An 18,167-nucleotide genomic window follows, 5' to 3' on the forward strand; every position below is an offset into this window, starting at 1 on the left:
GACAGGCAAGGGCCCAAAACGTATTGAGGAGACATCAAAATTACCTATCACAAAACAACCTGGTTTTGCAAGGGGGGTCACCTGGGTTTTTGGCCTCAGGCTCGGCGACCATCTTAGGAAACTACCAAACCCACAAATTTCTGAAAACTAGACACCTGGGGGAGTCAAGCGAGGTATGGCTTGCGTGGATCCCCCAAAGTTTTCCTACCCAGAATGCCCTGCAAACCTCAAATTTAGCTAACAAAACGCATTTTCCACATATATTTGCGTGGAATCACTGTGCCTTCTCCAATGTCCTACCCCACAGCCTTCCTCTCAGTCTCTAGAGTAAAATGATACCTCAGTTTTGTGGGTGGGGCAAGGGCCTGTGACTGGGAAGAGCCCAAAATATAAAGATTTAGTGTATAGCACCGAGAATTCTAAGCGCTACATTTTTAGCCAAATCTGCATAAGACACCCACACAAGTGAGGTATCATTTTACTCGGGACACAAAAGAGAATGCTGTGGGGTAGGACATTTGTGCCGGCATGGTGATTCAACACAAAAATATGTGTGTGGAAAGTTGTGGAATTCTGTGGATCCACGCAGTTTCCAGAACTTTCCATCACAGAAATATGAGGAAAATGTGTTATTTGTACACATTTTTAGGTTTGCAAGGAATTCTGGGTAACAGAACCTGGTGAGAGCCAGTCAAGTCACCCCATCCTGGATTCCCCCGGGTGTCTAGTTTTCAGAAATGTATACGTTTTCTAGGTTTCCCTACGTGCCGGCAGAGCAGGGTTCAAAATCTACAGCTAGGCACTTTGCAAAAAAAGGGTCCGTTTTCACTGTGAAAATGTGGGGTGTCCACGTTGCATTATGGGCTGTTTCCTGTCACGGGCACTATGCCTACCCACACAAGTGATGTACAATTTTTCTTGGAAGACTTTCGGGGACGCGCGGTGGGTAGAATTTTGTGAATCCACCAGATTTCAGAACTTTCTACCACAGAAATCTGAGAAAAATTAGTTTTTTTGGACAACTTTTTACGTTTGCAAGGGATTCTGGGTAACAGAACCTGGTGAGAGCCAGTCAAGTCATCCCATCCTGGATTCCCCTGTGTGTCTAGTGTTAAAAATGTTTAGGTTTTCTAGATTTCCCTAGGTGCCGGCAGAGCTAGGGTTCAAAATCTACAGCTAAGCACTTTGCAAAAAAGGGTCAGTTTTCACTGTGAAAATGCAGTGTGTCCACGTTGCATTTTGTGCCGCTTCCTGACGCGGGCACTAGGCCTACCCACATAAGTGAGGTACCATTTTTCTCGGAAGACTTTGGGAAATGCGTGGTGGGTGGATTTTTGTGGATCTACGCAGATTCCAGAACTTTCCACCACAGAAATGTGAGGAAAATGTGTTTTTTTGGACAAATGTTTAGATTTGCAACGGATTCTGGGTAATAGAACCTGGTGAGAGTCAGTCAAGTCACCCCATCCTATATTCCCGTGGGTGTCTATTTTTCAAAAATGTATAGGCTTGCTAGGTTTCCCTTGGTGCCGGCAGAGCTAGGGTTCAAAATCTACAGCAAGGCACTTTGCAAAAAAAGGGTTAGTTTTCACTGTAAAAATAAAGTGTGTCCACGTTGCGTTTTGAGCTGTTTCCTGTCGCGGGCACTAGACCTATCCACACAAGTGAGGTACCATTTTTATTGGGAGGCTTAGGGTAACGCAGAATTGTAGAGCAACTGTTATAACCTATTGACTTTCGATGCATTTCTGCCTTCCAAACGAAATACAATGTGTAAAAAAGAAGTCATTTTGAAAAATTACCTATAATTCTCATGCTAGTATGGGTACTCACAATTTCGGAAATGTGCAAATATCTACTGTTTGTAAGCTCTATGAGGCAGATCTACAAGGAAGTGCTGCAGCGCGGCATAGCAAGCCCTTTGGCTGCGACACTCTGTGGCACTTCCGAAGCACAGGAATGCAACATATGTACAATAATATGTCGCATTCCTGTGCTTCCCCCTGCGCTGGCGCACTAACTGCAGCCATGCGCTGGTACAGGCACCCTTGCACCATGGTGCAAGGATGCCTGCGTCATGGGGGAGATTGTTTTTGTGCAGGAAGGGGCACCTTCCTGCACAAAAACAATTACTACAGGCATTTTCCTATTTCAATGCTTGGTGTAGAATGCAGCACGCTTTGAAAGAGGAAAAAACAAGGAGATATGAAAACATTTCTCCTCATAGCGCCTTGCTACGCCTCCCCTGTGGAGGTGTAGCAATGACACGCATTTCCAGTTTTACGATTCCTCGTCAATCTGGAAATGTGTCTCGTTCCATGGGTGTTGCATAGGAACACCCACCACAGCACCCATGGAACATCCCTTCCACGCAAAGTGCTGCATGTGAAGGGGCCATATTTACAAGGAGAGGAAAAGTCACGCAGAGTGGCTTTTCATGTCCTTGTATATATGGAGTAGTGAAATGCGCCTCCAGTACGTCACAAAACGTGACGTACTGGTGGCGCAGGGGGCTTGTAAATCTACCTGTATATCTTTTCCAATTTCAGAAATACATAGGTGTCTTCCATACCAATTTTTCCATGTATATATTTTCCCAAATGAATTGCTATATACCCGGGACATAATAAAGAACCATTGCAAGACGATGCTTAGTTATTGGCTCTGGGTTTGTTGGGTTCTTGGTGAACCTACAAGTCCTATATATCCCCACAACCAGAAACGTCCAGCGGATGTAAAGGTATATTGCTTTCAAACAGCTGTCACAATTAGAAGCATTTACAGGTGAAAATGTTGGCACAAATGGCTGTTTTTTTCAACTAATTTTCAATTTTTCTTATATTCAACTGTTAGTTTCCAGAAAGAAACTTTGAAGGATCTACACAAATGACCCCTTGCTGAATTAAAAATGTTGTCTACTTTTCTAAAACGTATAGCTTTCCAGGATTCATTATTGCTTTCATACCCATTTCTACCATTTACTGGAAGAAGGTTGAAAGCACAAAAAATAGCAAAAATAGGCTATGTCCCAGTAAAATGGCAAAACTGTGTAAAAAATGTTGGTTTTCTGACAAAAGTCTGTCAGTCCCTAAAAGCTGGGAACATGGAGATTTCAGCCCCACAAACCCTTTGTTGATTACATTTGCAGTGAAAAAAAACAGACACTTTCATTTGCAGCACTTTTTTCCCATTTTTCCCCAAAACCCCCACATTTTGCTGTATTTTGGCTAATTTCTGGGTCTCCTTCAGGGGAATCCACAAACCCTGGGTACCTTTAGAATCCCCATGATGTTGGAAGAAAAGAACGCAAATTTGGCGTGGATACCTTATGTGGTCAAAAAGTTACAGGGGCCTAAGCGCAAATTGCCAAAAAAAGGCTTAGCACGGGGGGGGGGGAAAGGCCTAGCAGCGAAGGGGTTAGAACTAATCTTGAGGATGTTACTGAAATGTCAGTAAAAAAGTACCTGTCTGCACTGCCATTCTCAAGTAGATCTAGAACCACCATAAACATTGGGCCCATGACCCTCTGTTACAGTGCAGGGACAGATGTGTGGCAGCCAACACAGAGCTTAAGGGAAGCGGGTAGTGCAGTGCTGGGGATTTGAAGTCCTCACTTGTGCCTGGTGAAAGTGAACAAAGCTGGATTCAGTTAGAACCCAACAGCAAAAGCTAAATTTACTTGCATGCAGATCCTATGCCACTTCTCATATGCACAAAGAGATTCAGATAGAGGAAAACCACTGCTGCAGCGGGGAATGCATATTTTAAGAATCAGCTTCAGTTGCTGAAGCACTGTGTCCTAATTGTCCACGTACACACATATGAACCAAGACCGTGCGGTACATCTGGGGCAGTGGTGGACTCCACTTTGGAGATCTTGAGGCGCTCAAGTTTTGGTGGACGAAAAACCTGCAAATACTGAGGATGACTTTGGTGGATGAGGGCCTTCCTTGGAAGCGATGATGCTTCCCAGTTTCCGCCGGCAAGTCAACTTCCGACTTGCCTCTGCTGCTTGGACTCTCCTCTCACAGGAGTCTCCTGGAGGGCCTTCCTGACCGGCTGCCATGAGACCGTTTGGGCTGTGCGGGCCTCTCTTAGGCAGCGCAAAGGCGTCACTGAAGAATTGCCAACATGACCACAGCCAAATCGCTCATGCAGCCGCAAAGAGAGGTGTCTCAGAGTCTGTGTCCTCTTGCCATCAGGACTCAGGTTCACATGCCTCCATCAGATGGTCTTTAGGTGACCAGTCTGCATCTGCGACCGCCATGCTTCCCGGTGCCTGACATGGAGCTACTGCCGACGCATCTCTCCAGTTGGGATTTCCCTCTCACAGAAACTCCGTTGAGGCCCTTGCCCCTGGATTGCCACGTGACTGCGTGGGCTGTGCAGGCCTCTCGTAGGCCACACTGAGGGGTCCTTGTGGAACGCCCAACAGGGCAAGGGCCAAGCCTCATGTAACCCCAAGGGTGGATAATCCAATGGTCAGGTTTGCTCTTCTTCGGCAGGTCTCAGGTTTACTGGGGCCCACAGAAGGTTCCTGGGTGGCTAGCCTCCCACGGCTCCAGGAGTGCCTCGTCGAACTACGCATGTCTTGAGCGTTTGGATCCACCCTGGTGGTGTGATGTTCCTTAGATGTTCTTGGTAGCGATGATGCACCAGGATGATGAACACGATAATTTTCTTTGAGGTGGGCAACAGGCGGCGATCTCTTGCCTTAGGTGACCTCGTGGAGTGATGAGTACTGGGGGGACTTCGTGGCCACTTACTGTTGTCTTCTGGTAGGTGCACTTGCTAGATGTGGTGCCATCGATTCCAAGCAGCTGGTGACAGGTGAGTGAACAGTGGCACTGTGAAGTGTGGGGCCTGAACGCAGATCAATCTTGCTAGCGGCTTACGGTTGGTTCTCCCACAAAGCTGTCTCCAGTGACGTCTCTACACCCCGGTGGCTGGCTTGTGCTGATGAACACCTTCTCCAGTGCTGCACAAGTCCTCTGTCCTGTCGCTCTTCTCCTTTTTGCTCCTGCACGCCTGTGGTGGTTGTTCACCCTGTGGCATCGTTCAACTCTCCTCTCCTCCTTCGCCTAGTGGCGTCCTGCCATGCTCTTCTTCTCTATGTGACATCCATCCACGCTCTTCTCCTTTGCTATGTGGCATCCAGCCATGCTCTTCTCCTCCTTCCGACAAGGTTCTTCACTCGGATGTGGCGTCCTGCCACATGTCTTATGTTTGCACCACATGGACATCTCACTGGTCGTGTCCAGTTCTTAGGACTGTCTTTACTTGCTGCGGACCTGTGCCAGGCCTGTCCTTTCACTAGGATATGCTTCTTCTCCTTGTGGACTTTTTGTGGGCCCCATCCCCTCTTCAGGGATTTACGAGGTGCTCCTCTTCCAGGATGGCAGGTTACCTCTGTGCTCAAGGGCCTTGTGCTTGTGCCTCGAGCCTGCGCCATTGTGGCACCTGCTCCTGCCTCCATACAGGCATGCTTGGCTGGTCAGTCACTTTGTGTGACATACTTCTTGCTTGCTGTTCGACGTGGCGTCCAGCCACGTGTTGATTGATGTTGGAGCACATGCGATGTGGCTTGCCACGTGGAGCGTGCGACTGTCTTCTTGCCTGTCTTGGGCCACTGGCGACTCCGTCTTGAGGCAGTGTGAGTGGACACTGTGCTGTCTGTGCTGTCTTTGGCCCACTGCGGGACTTCACTGGTGCAGTGGAGATGTAGAGGCTCTCCCTCCTGCATTCGACATTGCTTCTTCTCTGTGGAGAAGTCTCTCTCTCCTGGGTGCCTGCACGTGTTGTCAGATTTCTGGGTGCGTGCGTCGCTCAGACTTCACGCTCTTGGTCCTTCTTCCAGGCGCCCTCTCTTCTGGCACTTGGTGTGCCCATTCTGGAGCTTGTGGTGGTGTCCGTTCACCATTGAGGGTGGGTGTTGCAATCTCCTTGCTTGCGGTGGCATCAGACAGCCACTGGGGTTGCACGCTCTGTGCACGTTCTTCACATACTTCAAAGTGCGGCTTGCTGTCATCTTAAGCTTTGCTTCTCTTGTCTATTTGATGCTTGTCTGGGCTGAGGTAGCCTTTCTGATGGTGCTGCGGGCTTCTCGGGGCAGTTTGCTGGTGCTTGATGTCGCAGCACGGCCTGGACATTGATGGGCTGGTTCTGCAGGACTGTCATGCTCTGGGGACTCCCAGCACACATGTGGAGACCTAATTAATGTTTATTATGCTAGTTGCACCATTGCTCGTCAGCAGGGGCTGCAGCATGTCTCTTTTGAAAGTTCTAGCCCACTTGGGGCTGTTTCAGCAGGCCACTATTTCCGGGTGCGGTTTTGCACAGCTGACTGCTATGTGTCACAGTAGGCACTTCACTGGGTTTCAAAAGTCCTCCCAGAGGTCGAGGGCCTCGTGGTTGAAGGGTTGCAAGACTAGCCGTGCCCACCATTCACTCTGGTGCGGGCTCGCAGAGGCGATGCAGGCAGTGACTGCAGATGGACTAACAATGCTTGGGGGCTAGACATGACTGAGGATATGCACGCTATTTACAAATCCAGAACAGCATGTCCCTTTTGAAAATCATTAGCCGCGTAGGGGCTACTTCATGTTGGTCATTCATTATCGGGCTGCAGGGCGACATGTTTCCTTTTGTTGGCCAAGTGGGGCTGCTTTATTTTTAAACGTCAGTTTTCCTTTTTATTCTCTCAGTGTGGTAACTGTAATGGCCACTAGGTAGCACTGCAACACTGTACTTTACCAGCCGCGCAGTCTTCAAGCTGTGGGCCGTGCAGCTTTCACATGCAGAGGGGAGGCTTCTCTCACTGCTGCAGGCATTCTAGCGAGGTAAGTGGGGGCACTGGGGGCAATTTTTTTTTCTTACTCACTGTGACCTTGGTAGGACATATTAACAGCTCCTAGTCGTCAGCTCAGGGGGCCACCTGTTGAGTTCATTACGGGTGCTGGGCATCTTTGCTTGGTTTTTTATGTCGAGCTACAGCGCATGCGCTGTCTGCAAGACCTGCTGTAATCGATATTCTGACATTTATCCCGCTTGCTGCTTACGATTGGGTGATTCTTGAGAGGCTCTTCTTTCGTGCCTCCTAAGTGGTTACAATAGCCGGCACGTCACTTCCTTTGAAGGCTAAGGAGCACCAGTAAAGTACCGTTTCCTTATGCCTTCATTTTTCATTTGTTGTTGGGGAACTCTTTTTGTCGTGCTGCATTGCCATTTATTGTTTTGTAACTATTTGCCTTCCGTCCGCTGTTATACCCCTAGCTGTCCTGCAAATAATTTGCCGTCTTTTCTAACACCCACAGTTTAAAAACCGAAGCTCTGCCCAGTAATAACAATTCTGCTGCCCACAGGAGTTACAAACATTCAAGCGCCCAAGCACGTAGTTTAACGAAGTTGCAATAGCGTGCTGAACGTCTCCATCTCTGTTTGTGCAACATTAACTTAACTGAAACACAAGACGTGTAAGAAATTAAACTATGTACTTACAGAGATCTACATTTTTTAGAAGCTATTGACTCTGCTGAATATTTCACAGCCTTTCTAAGCAGCCACAAAGAGTCAATAAAACATTCTGATATCGTCATGTTTGAGGAGGAATGTTTGGATTATATTAATAGATGATCGTTTTGAGCTCTCTGGAAGTTATCTCAACATGCCATATAAAGTGGGTGATGGGAGCTTATGTGGAAAACAAAGAATAGAAAACAGAAAAAAAACCATCATAAAACAGGAATTAAGCACAAATGCTTTTAAACGCTGCGAAGTATACAGAACTGTAATGAAATCGCATGTGTAGCAAAGTTATGAAATGCTAACGGTCTCTGTTAAAAGCCAGCACCATCCCATAAACTATCTTTTTTTTTGATAAATCTCTACTACATAATACCTTAGTGGTCGGTTTATTACAGTTTATGTGCTACTAAGGGGTCGATTTCGATCCGGGTCGGACAGCTCTCCGAGAGCTGTTCGTAGCCTTACTTTGCGACTGACACGTACCATTAGCCGGTCCGTCCTGTTGATGAAGTACGATGCGCATAACTGCCAAAAACCCAAATGACACGTAGGCTGTGATTCAAGCTCCATTCTCCGTCCAAGCCGTAACTCCTAACGCCAAACCGAGTCGCCCGGAAGCAGTATCCATAGCAGTTTCCGCCCTGAGAAGTATGATGCGTACTTCCTACGCACCGGACGGGTCACCATGTACGGCATGTCACAGCATCCGGGAAAGAAGCATATCAGCTACGATTCGCGCCACAACTCAATCCACGTCTATGAGATGGACCAGCTTGCAATGGGTACGAGACGAAGCAACAAGCAGCGTGTACGAGACGAACACATCATGAATCCCATCATGCAGGTCATACCAGTACTCTACATCTATGGCCGGATCAGGAACCGACGCGGACGGCGCAGACAGTAAGTCAGACACCCACCACACAAACAAATGACACGTACCCCGCAAAATGTCACACACAGGGGATCCATATCCTGGCCACTAACAACAGGCCACCATAGGGGTCGTATGGCCAGCACCACTACCATCCCCACCCATAGGGCTTATGTTGCCCATCACCCCTGCCACCCCCACCCATAGGGGACCTGTTGCACATCACCCCTGCCATCCCCACTCATAGGGGACCTGTTGCCCAGCACTACTGCCACCCCCACTCATAGGGGACCTGTTGCCCATCACCCCTGCCACCCCTACTCATAGGGCTTATGTTGCCCATCACCCCTGCCACTCCCACTCATAGGGGACATGTTGCCCAGCATTACTGCCACCCCCACTCATAGGGCTTATGTTGCCCATCACTACTGCCACCCCCCACTCATAGGGGACCTGTTGCCCAGCACTACTGCCACCCCCACTCATAGGGCTTATGTTGTCCATCACCCCTACCACCCCCACTCATAGGGGACCTGTTGCCCAGCACTACTGCCACCCCCACTCATAGGGCTTATGTTGCCCATCACCCCTACCACACCCCACTCATAGGGGACCTGTTGTCCATCACCCCTGCCACCCCCACTCATAGGGGACCTGTTGCCCAGCACTACTGCCAGCCCCACTCATAAGGCTTATGTTGCCCATCACCCCTGCCACCCCCACCCCCACCCATAGGGGACCTGTTGCCCATCACCCATGCCACCCCCACCCATAGGGGACCTGTTGCCCATCACCCCTGCCATCCCCACCCATAGGGGACCTGTTGCCCTGCACTACTGCCACCCCCACTCATAGGGGACCTGTTGCCCATCACCCCTGCCACCCCTAATCATAGGGCTTATGTTGCCCATGACCCCTGCCACCCCCACTCATAGGGGACCTGTTGCCCAGCACTACTGCCACCCTCACTCATAGGGCTTATGTTGCCCATCACTACTGCCACCCCCACTCATAGGGGACCTGTTGCCCAGCACTACTGCCACCCCCACTCATAGGGGACCTGTTGCCCAGCACTACTGCCGCCCCCACTCATAGGGGACCGGTTGCCCAGCACTACTGCCACCCCCACTCATAGGGGACCTGTTGCCCATCACCCCTGCCACCCCCATCCATAGGGGACCTGTTGCCCAGCACTACTGCCACCCCCACCCATAGGATGGGTGATGCGCCACACATCCATCATACTCCAACATTAGGTATGTCAGCAAAATACATCCCCCTAACATCATGACAACAGTGTGTAGTCTGTGACAAATGCCCACAACAGTGATTATGACTTAGAACATACAATGTAACTACCAGCACATGTGTGACCAAAAAATGAGTGTGGCCTACACAAGGCAAGCATCACAATAGCACTGTGTCAATGTAAAAATAACAACCCCTCACTGTGTAGAACAAAAGTTAAGTGTGGGGTTCCAAATGCAGCAAATGTCGAGCATTGTGGTGATGGGGTTTAAACCCCTCCTCATCACAGTGACCAAAAGGTAAGTGTCATCATAGTCAAAGCTGCAAATGCCAAACAGCATGTATGATTCCCGGTCCCAACACATGAAACACTTTTGGGGCAAACTAGTGGTTGTGTCCCATACCCACAGAGATGTGGTGAGGCTAACAGTGCTGTGAAAACAAAACATACTCTCGGCCATGTGCAGACAAGCACCACACATGGGGGCTGACAATGCGCACAGTGTACAATGACACAAAAGCATAAGTGACCATCACAAAGCATACACACATCTGGAAAATAGACACACTAATCAAACCAACTTGTGTAGACTGTAGGTGTCAGTTCACAAACTCCCATTCCATGCCAGCAATGGCACCTAACAACCAGGATGAATGTGCAGAATGATGTGATATGGCTCACAGCGACAGCAGGGTAAATCACAAAAACCGCATCCAGACAATGGCCCACAACAGCAATACCAATGCACTGATGCAGACGCACAAACACAAACAGGCAACCTCACACTGCACATCTGACACAACATGTGTGTGTGTGTGTCTCAGTATCCCCAGGCAACTACACAACACATGAGGGGGGCTGAACCACAGTGACACAGATGTGGACACAGTGCCATACAAAAGTAAACCATTTTTGGGACCCCCTTAGTGGGCAATCAGGCATTGTGAGATGAGAGGGAGCACAAAAGACACTTGTGACACAAGCTGGAATGAACACAAACTAACACAGCAAGAGACTGACACACAACAGCACTACCCCCAGGGACCAGACATTGGGGTGACACAAGCATGCATGACACCTCCACTGTGATGACAAAGGTAGATGTCGTACAAACTGTGAAAACCAGACATGTGTCCTGTGCCACAAACGTACATCACATCTACACAAACACAAATCACTCAGCATGGCCCGTCATCCATAGACAAACGGGAGCTAGGGGCACATCCATGCAAACATTTACATTAGTCCACCCTCAACACCACACACCCTGAACTGCAACAATGTGCATCTGTGAAGCCCACATGGACAGGTGACATTGCACATGCACCCATGACAAACACAGGAATGTTGGGAGGAACTAAGGTGCACAGACTCATCACACAAGGACAGTTTACAACCCTGGTGAATGACAGACATACTGCACAGTATGCGGTACCTGGCCATGATGTCAAACCTCACGTAACCTTCTGTAATGGCTGGATTTTCTGTTTAGATGGGATCAGCCCCCAGGGGCCCCTGTGACCCAGCCAAAACGTACTCACCTTCCCTTCTTAGATCATATTTACAATGGGTAGATATAAAGATAAATATACAGGTCGCACCTAAGAATGGGGAATGACAATATACATATATGGACTTTCTACAATATCTTATTCACATCAGTTGGCCTCGCGGTCGCCCTGACCCAGACCGTTCTACCCTAGAGCAGATCTGACACGCAATCCGGCGTATCTACACACGGGCCTGCAGAACCCAGTGCTCTCTTCTCCCAAATTGTTCGCGATCCTGCGAAACCTACACGGCGGTATCCCTCCCGCCGCTCTCACTTATACACGGGCTGCAATCCGGCAGTCCTACACGCTGGTAATCCTCCCCAGCGCTCTCATTAACGCCGCATATCAACGACGACCACATTCCTATGAACACCTATACATATATATATATATATTGGGATATTATCTCAGCTGTCTACTCGGGATGAAACTACAATAATAACTTTGAATGTGGGTCCAGATTATTGTGTATTACCTGCTCTTGGCATCAAAGGTCCACTCACTCCCTATTTATGTGATCACCACTTACCTGATTGGGATTACTCATCCATTCACGCGCCTAGTGCTCACCTAGGAGCTTCATTTACCTTCAGTGAACAAGAATAGGGGCTACACACCAGTTTGTTATAAACTGGGGGTCATTTATTACAGTAATATAAACATTAATACAAATCTAACAAAGGCTATAGGTAGAACACACTACTTAAAAGAGAAGGATTACACATAACAGGAACACTCCGCTGAAAGGGAAAAGATTAAGTGTAGCTAATGTGATGAAAGAGATATCACCTGGTTAGTGTGAAGTGTTGCTCTAGCTGTCATCTGGGTTCCTCTCTCGTCTGTGCCTTGGCTCATCTCATGCTCTCTCTCTCTCCTGCACTCTTGGGTACACCTCTGCGCTGATCGCTCTGTCTCTGGACTCCTCTCCCCCACACGAACTGTCTCTCCACCTTGCGTCTTCACTCTTAATGGTTCCTGCCGCTCTGATCACCGTTCATTCTACTATCTTATTCGCTTTGTCTCTGCGCCAATGTCCAATTAACTCCATCTGCTCCCATAGGTTAGTCCACGATCTCTCCTCCGTCCCTTCTAAAAGGCATTACTTCAGACTCCAGCTATTCACACCTCCTCCTGATAAGCAACTGCTTCTGACTGCTTCCTTCAGTTCCAGCTCACTCTTAACTCAGCTCTTCTCCAGATTGAACTCTCTCTCTCTCTCTCTCTGCCAACTCCACTCCACTCTGCTGGACTCTCTCCTCGACTGCCCTCTGACTGACTCACTGACTCCGCCTCTGCACTTCACTGATATAGAATGCTGTTTCGTCATGGAAAGTTCCAGCCAGCAGCTGCTTCCCACCAATCCCATGCCCCAGGCTCCTTGCGCCAGACGCCCCCACAGTGACCAGTCTGCTTGTTTCGTCTAGAGACCTGAGCCCGGGAACAATTCCTGATTAGATTCAGCTCTGGCCGGTTCTCTCCGGTCCGCTTAGGGCGAACAACAGTTATAACTATAAACATTGCCTTTGCCCTGAAAAGCCTCTCAGCTTCATCAAGATGGAGTCCCTCTAGCTCTAGGCCTGTAGGCCTGAAAGGGGTGAAATGCTCCTTAGCTCTGTCAGAATACCTACATGAACCATACCAATATGTCTAATATGTCAAAGCCAATAGGCAATAGACAGGTTAAAGTCAAGAATAAAGGCATATTAAGCAGCTATCCTCTTCTAGGTCTGGAAAAAGGGCTTAAAAGGGCCAACACAGGCTAAGAATGCCTATACTAGATGCGAGCAAGAATAATGATCTATTATCACTGCTAAATAAAGCCAAAAACCCTGCCATTACATTGCACCCTAGATCCTTATCTTGCGAGCATCTTATAAACAACAACAACCATCTAAACAAACATCAACATAATCTATCCAACATAGGCTAAAAATACCTATCCTAGATGTGAGCAAGACTAAGATCTATATCACTGCTAAATATCTCTGCCATCCACCCTTAGATCCTTATCTTGCGAACATCTGACAAACAATAACATCTAAATAAACAAACATCAACAAAATCTATCAACAAATCAAAACCTAAAAAACTCCCTAAAAACAATGACAACTCAAGAAAAGTCCACCTGAAACTCAATTGTAGGGAATAGAAACCTAAAAACAAATCAAAGCACCCTTGACTCGAATGCTGAAAATATCTGAGATTGGATCTGATAACGAAAGAAACTAACCAAAGCATCCTCAAACTAAATGTTCCTCAACTTGTAATGATAACTGGTGAAATCTAGTGATGTAGGGACTTATGTGTTGAATGAAAACAGCAAGGGGCCTAAATGGGCCTACTTCGGACAACTTAAGGCTAAATGAGACCTACCTACCATTGTCAACTTAAGAACTAAATGTGTTTCAACTCCTAATGAGAGAACAAGAAAGGGCCTAAATGAGCCTTACGTACTATAGGCAACTTAAGCCAATGATGACTCATGAAACTATTGGTGTAGGTGCTAATATGTGAGATGAAAATAACAATAGGCCTAAATGAGGCCTACCTACTATAGTTAACTTAAGCTAATGATGACTCATGAAACTAATGGTGTAGGTGCTAATATGTGAGATGAAAATAACAATAGGCCGAAATGAGGCCTACCTGCTGACATTTGTCAATTTAAAGTGAAATCCGAGAAATACAATTGCAAGGTCTGGGCAAACATTAATACACAATCATACTAAAAAACACTCTACCCAGAACAATCCAAATTTTAAGGTAACCTCCCAGTAATCAAGGTGAAAATGTAAGAACAGTAAAAAACAACCCAATTTCTACAAGATAGCCGGTGTAACACCAATCCTAAAACAGCCATTTTACATACTGTGGAACACATGTGTGCACCACCAGGGAAAAAAAAAGTCCTTCATTTGGAAAAACTATAATAGGTGACAAAAATTTTTTAAAAGTGGGGCCTGCTTGTAGTGATGTCAAAATTGCAGGCATTTTTTTTTTGTTGCTTGAAAAGTGGGGCCTGATTGTCCAAGCGATAAATCAATGTCCAAATTCTTCAGTGTAGGCCACCACCCTGCATCCTCGGTACTTCCTCCAATGCGGCCATCCATCACCCGGTCTTGTCTGGTCTGGTCTGGTCTGGTTCCATCATCCAAAACAATAAACTAAAATAATAACATGAAAATAAAAAGCTAAAACAAATAAAGGGAGTGGGCAGACGCACGCACGCACCCCAACTGCAGCAATCCTAGAAACAAGAGAAGAAGTATCATTATTCTTGTAAAATAAAATTTTCCATTTAAAAAGCACCCCGGGTGCCTTTCATTATCGAAAAGAAGAGCCAGGTCTCCCGCCCTTATATAAACAAGCCGTCCGCGGAAGAAAATTGGATTATAGCCAATCATAACGAAACAGGGACGTGATCGGAGCCTGCAGAATGAAAAAAAAGAATTCGTCTGCGCAGACCAGCTGGTCTGCCAAGGTCAAAAAACAAATTCCTTGTAAGTTTTGTTCCCAGGCCTGATTGTGCTAACTAACGAAAGCTAGCATGTTAAAAAAAAAAAAACAATTCTGTTACAGTGTACTGCCAATGAAAAGCTCCAGTGTTTTAAAAAGACTTTTGTCCAACTAATGCAGCTAAAGGCAAGACATTTAAAATATGGGCACTTATTTAGAAAGGGGCAACTAACTTATGCACACAAGATTATACATTCTGCATTTGGGAAAAAAAACGAATTAACATGGTCCATTGTCAGCTGCTGAAAGAGAAATAATTTGTAAAACAACATAAAATGCAGATACATTTCAACATTGTATTTAATTTAAAGTTTTGCTGACACATTTATAAAAGAATACATTTTAATTTACATTTGGGAAAATAATAATGTTACATTTTATAGTTTTTCAAAGGCACACGGTTGCCTTTCACTAATTAAAAGCACATGTTACCATGCACTGTCGGGCAAGATTGATTATTCTCAACCTGTGATCATTGCAACCAGCACATTCCTTTCTAGATGGAAAACCCTCAAAGAAATAATTAATGAAAACAGCTGCGTAGCGTGCACTTCTAACAGGGCCATTTTTTTAACATTTCACTCATTTTAAAAGAACACAGCTCCCTCCGTAATCCGACTTGTTGATTTATAACCACATCAGTTCCAAGGCAAACCCACACAAATTCGTAGACGCATTTCAAAAGGAATGTGAAATGAACAGAACCCTTCTCAAAACACAAGATGTTACCTTTCCGTCAAGAAACTGACAAAGCACGTAGGCTGACCAAGGAACCAAAAAAAAAAAGTCAAAATCAAACCATCAAAAATCCTTAAAATAATTCACTGACTTTTATAGTCAGGTCAGATAACCATGCATGTTGACAGCATGTAAAAAATAAAGGCTGCCATCTCAACTCAAGATATTAACCCTTTGGCAGCTCAAATAGAAACATTTCCCAACGTCCATTTATACATGGGAAAATCATTAACACATTTCTTCACGTTTACAAATGACACACACATATTTTCAAAAACGTTATCCCCAAGCACCCGAGAAAGATCCAGCTCTCTCCTGCCAAACGTAATGATAACATGCCCTGTCCAAGCCATGACCACATGGCGCTATTCACAAGCCATATTTACAAGACAAGCCTTTCACAAACAACATTTCCAAGGCGCAATGCACAAGGAACACAACAGATCAACATAAGAACATGCACCTCACAAATCACAATAATATGGCGCTATTCACAAGTCATATTTACAAGGAGCTATATTCACAGAACTCCACAAATCATAGAACAATGAACACATTGCACATTGCACAGCATAAGCAGATGCAGCAAGCAATTGAATGGGCAATTTAAAAGCATTTTTTACACACAATTATACAATTGGACCATCACATAGATGTAACTGGCTTCCTCATGTAATGCCATCCTTCAACCCTGACAGTTTAAATACCAAGATGAAAACCATTCCTTCCACCCTGAATAAACCAAATGCCATGATGTAATACAATCTCCTCACGCTGCAACTGTTCAAGCCAATAGGTCTAACAGGCTACATAAACTGCAACAGTACGCCAGATGGAACTAGCGTTCAGGGCACTCCCTCAGAACACATGGAAAACTCTCTAAGCACATGGCCAGGCACACAGAGTTCGTAAACTGTCCGACTACGCCAAAATGTAATGGCTGGATTTTCTGTTTAGATGGGATCAGCCCCCAGGGGCCCCTGTGACCCAGCCAAAACGTACTCACCTTCCCTTCTTAGATCATATTTACAATGGGTAGATATAAAGATAAATATACAGGTCGCACCTAAGAATGGGGAATGACAATATACATATATGGACTTTCTACAATATCTTATTCACATCAGTTGGCCTCGCGGTCGCCCTGACCCAGACCGTTCTACCCTAGAGCAGATCTGACACGCAATCCGGCGTATCTACACACGGGCCTGCAGAACCCAGTGCTCTCTTCTCCCAAATTGTTCGCGATCCTGCGAAACCTACACGGCGGTATCCCTCCCGCCGCTCTCACTTATACACGGGCTGCAATCCGGCAGTCCTACACGCTGGTAATCCTCCCCAGCGCTCTCATTAACGCCGCATATCAACGACGACCACATTCCTATGAACACCTATACATATATATATATATATTGGGATATTATCTCAGCTGTCTACTCGGGATGAAACTACAATAATAACTTTGAATGTGGGTCCAGATTATTGTGTATTACCTGCTCTTGGCATCAAAGGTCCACTCACTCCCTATTTATGTGATCACCACTTACCTGATTGGGATTACTCATCCATTCACGCGCCTAGTGCTCACCTAGGAGCTTCATTTACCTTCAGTGAACAAGAATAGGGGCTACACACCAGTTTGTTATAAACTGGGGGTCATTTATTACAGTAATATAAACATTAATACAAATCTAACAAAGGCTATAGGTAGAACACACTACTTAAAAGAGAAGGATTACACATAACAGGAACACTCCGCTGAAAGGGAAAAGATTAAGTGTAGCTAATGTGATGAAAGAGATATCACCTGGTTAGTGTGAAGTGTTGCTCTAGCTGTCATCTGGGTTCCTCTCTCGTCTGTGCCTTGGCTCATCTCATGCTCTCTCTCTCTCCTGCACTCTTGGGTACACCTCTGCGCTGATCGCTCTGTCTCTGGACTCCTCTCCCCCACACGAACTGTCTCTCCACCTTGCGTCTTCACTCTTAATGGTTCCTGCCGCTCTGATCACCGTTCATTCTACTATCTTATTCGCTTTGTCTCTGCGCCAATGTCCAATTAACTCCATCTGCTCCCATAGGTTAGTCCACGATCTCTCCTCCGTCCCTTCTAAAAGGCATTACTTCAGACTCCAGCTATTCACACCTCCTCCTGATAAGCAACTGCTTCTGACTGCTTCCTTCAGTTCCAGCTCACTCTTAACTCAGCTCTTCTCCAGATTGAACTCTCTCTCTCTCTCTCTCTGCCAACTCCACTCCACTCTGCTGGACTCTCTCCTCGACTGCCCTCTGACTGACTCACTGACTCCGCCTCTGCACTTCACTGATATAGAATGCTGTTTCGTCATGGAAAGTTCCAGCCAGCAGCTGCTTCCCACCAATCCCATGCCCCAGGCTCCTTGCGCCAGACGCCCCCACAGTGACCAGTCTGCTTGTTTCGTCTAGAGACCTGAGCCCGGGAACAATTCCTGATTAGATTCAGCTCTGGCCGGTTCTCTCCGGTCCGCTTAGGGCGAACAACAGTTATAACTATAAACATTGCCTTTGCCCTGAAAAGCCTCTCAGCTTCATCAAGATGGAGTCCCTCTAGCTCTAGGCCTGTAGGCCTGAAAGGGGTGAAATGCTCCTTAGCTCTGTCAGAATACCTACATGAACCATACCAATATGTCTAATATGTCAAAGCCAATAGGCAATAGACAGGTTAAAGTCAAGAATA

General features: G+C 46.5%; 1 protein-coding gene and 1 long non-coding RNA gene across 2 annotated transcripts in view; one reads left to right on the top strand and one right to left on the bottom strand.

Moving 5' to 3' along the window:
* LOC146811634 (transmembrane protease serine 9-like) overlaps positions 1 to 18,167 on the top strand; it is a 1,785,969-nt gene that overhangs the window by 402,396 nt on the left and 1,365,406 nt on the right. The window lies entirely within an intron of this gene.
* LOC146811636 (uncharacterized) lies at positions 11,821 to 17,751 on the bottom strand. Its single transcript, XR_014966761.1, has 2 exons — positions 13,646 to 17,751; positions 11,821 to 13,538 (listed from the first exon to the last, which is right to left on the bottom strand). It is a non-coding gene; the product is annotated as an uncharacterized LOC146811636 (long non-coding RNA).

The sequence above is a fragment of the Triturus cristatus genome, chromosome 7, assembly GCF_964204655.1.
Source record: "Triturus cristatus chromosome 7, aTriCri1.1, whole genome shotgun sequence".
NCBI classification, from domain to species: domain Eukaryota; kingdom Metazoa; phylum Chordata; class Amphibia; order Caudata; family Salamandridae; genus Triturus; species Triturus cristatus.